The sequence below is a fragment of the Coenobita brevimanus genome, chromosome 90, assembly GCF_032717465.1.
Source record: "Coenobita brevimanus isolate Jiangsu-jjx chromosome 90, ASM3271746v2, whole genome shotgun sequence".
Taxonomy (NCBI): domain Eukaryota; kingdom Metazoa; phylum Arthropoda; class Malacostraca; order Decapoda; family Coenobitidae; genus Coenobita; species Coenobita brevimanus.
In genome coordinates, this window is record NC_137043.1 from 14135837 (window position 1) to 14139487 (window position 3651).

Sequence of the window (3651 nt, forward strand, 5' to 3'; positions counted from 1 at the left end):
GTCTCGTGGGAAGACTCAAAGAATATTGATGCACATGAACATAGTAATCCCGTGGTCACAGTTGGACTCGCGGGATGGTTAAAAGAATATTAAGACACTCAGATTAAACTCGCACAATTTCAGAATCATATAAAGTCACAATAATTATAGGAACAGTGATCAAATAAACTGTAATCAAAATGGACTGTAAACAAAATGGACCAGCCGATATATTCGTAATTTAGGCTACATGAACTAGGTAAAAGGGGGAAGGGGTGTGGGTGTGTGAGGTGTTGGCAGTAGCTTGAAACGGACGATCTGCAATGTTGAAGAGAAGCGGCGGTCTCAATTTATCAGTACAAGAGGGATCAGGGGAAAATATGACTTATTTAACTTTCGGATATGAGGACTTATTACACGAGGGAGAAAAAAAGATGGGGGGGGGGGAGGATGAGAGCTCGACACTAACCTGCAATGTCGAAGAGAAGCGGCGGTCTGGCTTTTTTTTTTTTTTCTAGGCCTATCGACCATTGGGGCCAAAGCCCCTTGTCATTAAGGCTATATATATATATATATATATATATATATATATATATATATATGTATACACACACACACACACACATATATATATATATATATATATATATATATATATATATATATATATATATATATATATACGTATACACACACACACACACACACATATATATATATATATATATATATATATATATATATATATATATATATATATACACACTTTCAAGCACACGTGTGTATATATATATATATATATATATATATATATATATATATATATATATATATATATAAATTTTTTAATTTTATTTATTTTTTATTTTTTGACCTTATATTATAAACAAAAATGCATAATCTAAAGGACCTGAAACTAATCACCTAACTGACAAATCGCTAACCTATACTAAATCCTAAAGAGACAAATAGCTAAACTTACACTAATGATAAAAAGACCTCGACCAAGAGAACACCATCGACTGCAGATCTGTAATGCCTTTCTACATTACATACCTGCACTGATCACCTGGTGACCGTCAGTCGAGGCACAACCTAATATAGGGGACATCAATATATGAAAGAGAACCAGACGAGTCAGGAACATTTCCATATACGTCAGCTGTCGGCCCTAATTAGAACAATTTAAACAAGATGGTATAAGGTATTTACATAATATGTACAAAAATTGAAGGACCTCGCCCAACAGACCACCATCGACAGTAAATGCCCAATACCTTTCTATATCGCACACATGCACTCATCTGCTGGTGACTGTCAGGCGAAGAACGGGGTTTAATGTAGGGGACATCAATATTCGAAACTGATCAGTGGGAAGGAGGACCTATTTCAAATATGTCAACTGTCAGCTCCAATTAATAGTAAAATATATACATATTTACAGTCGATAAAAGCCAAAACCATATTGTAAAAAAGTCACATCACTCTGATCAGTCCGGTCTCTCTCAAGTAAGCCATTATTTATCAGTCATAACAATGTTCCCATCACCCAGGATGGTGGAAAGGGTGAAGGGGACGTCTGCTGTGCCGCAGTAATTTATAAGTGAAGCACGTTCACGAATAAATCGCCGACAGCGCAGGATATGACTGATATATAACACCGCATCACAGATGTCACATTGAGGTGGGAATCGTCTTTCCACATAAGGTTTCATGTGTGTTAGGATGGTGACGGTTGGCAGTGTCCCAGTTGCCCAGGTACGGCTTGCATGTTGGAATATTTAGTCTGGTCTACTCACCTTGCCACAGAAGATTTCTTGATTTCTTTCCGAGAGAGAGACTCGACCGTAGATCACGAGGAACGTCCCAAGTGTCCTCGAGCTCTACAGCCGACTTTGCAAGTAAGTCAGCCTGCTCATTGCCGTAGATACGACCGTCTCGTGCCTTTTTATACTAAACCAAGACAGTGTCCGGGAATAGGCAAAAATTTTAACTAATTACTGTGTAATATTTTCGACTCTCTAGGATCTTTAAAGAATGCGAGAGATACGTTTGCCTTGTCATACATAGCAAAATGACTTACGATGCTGTACTTTTCGTGATAAGCGTGCAGGAACTACTATCACAACGAAGCCAAGTCAATTTGGAATTCAAACAGCTTAGTTATATGCCTACGTGACTGAACACGTTTCAGTAACAAGAATTTCGCGCTTCACAAACGACTATCTTCAATACCCTTACTTAAGACATTTTCAATTCACCACTGCATAGTGCAGAAGAGGAAATCTATTAACTTTGGCAGGTAACGGCCATACCACGTTGAGTACACCGCTTCCCGTCCGATCAGCGAAGTTAAGCAACGTTGGGTCTGGTTAGTACTTGGATGGGTGACCACCTGGGAACACCAGATGCGCTGGCATCCCTACGTGTCAAGTGGGGTTGGTGGAGGATTAGTGCCCCTCCCTGTAAAACAATTAACTCTAAGCCATTGGCCACCCCGTCTGGGATACATGGCGTCTGGCAATGGATGGATGGATGGATGGAGAATATAAAAGTATGATATACGCGATTTTTTTTCTCTGCTATAACTTCGCGGTTACACGTTTTTGATGGCAAGCAGCTGGTTCATTACTTGACTTAATACTATCAATATCAGAATCATGTTCATATTATGGATATCAATTAAGACTAGACTTAAATATAGAACTTAACGGTTAAATGAACTGTACAGACTATATTTATAACAATGCCTAGGATTACACTTACAATACTAGCTGATACTAACTTATACTAATACTTAAAATTATGGCACTACATCATAACCTATTGAAGGCAAAGAATTAACTTTTGGTGCAAGTCAAAACGTTTTTCCTGTCTTTCTTTTACCACCCTTGCAGCCCCAGTCCATATTTTAATTAGTTTAACCCGTCACGTCCTGAGGTTTTCCGCACCTCCAACATCCCCCAGTCCCGAGGTATTTTCGAAAAAAAATTTTTTGGCTAAAACCTTCGCTTTTGGTGAGAAACATCGAAAATTCATAGAGAAATCGCTCACCTGAGGTTTAAAGTACCCAATCTAGGTAGGAGTTCCTCCTTACCTGACTGGGTTTTCTAACATGCTGGCACCAAAGAAAACGAGTTCTACGGGAAGGTAACTATTTTATCCACTCATAAACAGTATTTATTTATTTACTTGGTACGAATGTATATGTAGTATGAGAGTATATTGGTTTTCAAGCAGTAATAAAGGCATTATAAGCATTGTTTCACTCACTAACTAATCACCATACCTGACCTTTTTTGCCACATTACCTGATCATTATTTCTGGCTGTTTCTTCTTCTAATGCTATGTAAACATTTTCCTCCACATTGTCATCGATTGGGGAATCACTCTGGCCCTGAATATCTTTACTAGCCAGGTCACTGGTAACAGGTCCTTTGCCAAGACAATGGCGTGAGGGGGGGAGGGGGAAGGTTATGCGGTGCAAGGCATTGTCCCTGCTTGGCATCTTGTAAAGGAATAGAGGAAGGTGTCCTGTGTATACATACGAAAAATGACGTACGAAAATTGAAAATTGTGCAAATTAGGGACCTTGCAATTGCACAACGTACTGGTACGTCGCTGGGACTGGCAAATGCAAATCGTTGCAACGTACCCATACGTCGACGGGA

The 3651-nt window shown here is 38.9% G+C and overlaps 1 non-coding gene across 1 annotated transcript; it reads left to right on the top strand.

Moving 5' to 3' along the window:
- The first annotated feature begins 2280 nt into the window (after window positions 1–2280).
- On the top strand, window positions 2281–2401 carry LOC145411771 (5S ribosomal RNA). Its single transcript, XR_013899472.1, has one exon. It is a non-coding gene; the product is annotated as a 5S ribosomal RNA (ribosomal RNA).
- Window positions 2402–3651: the final 1250 nt, after the last annotated feature.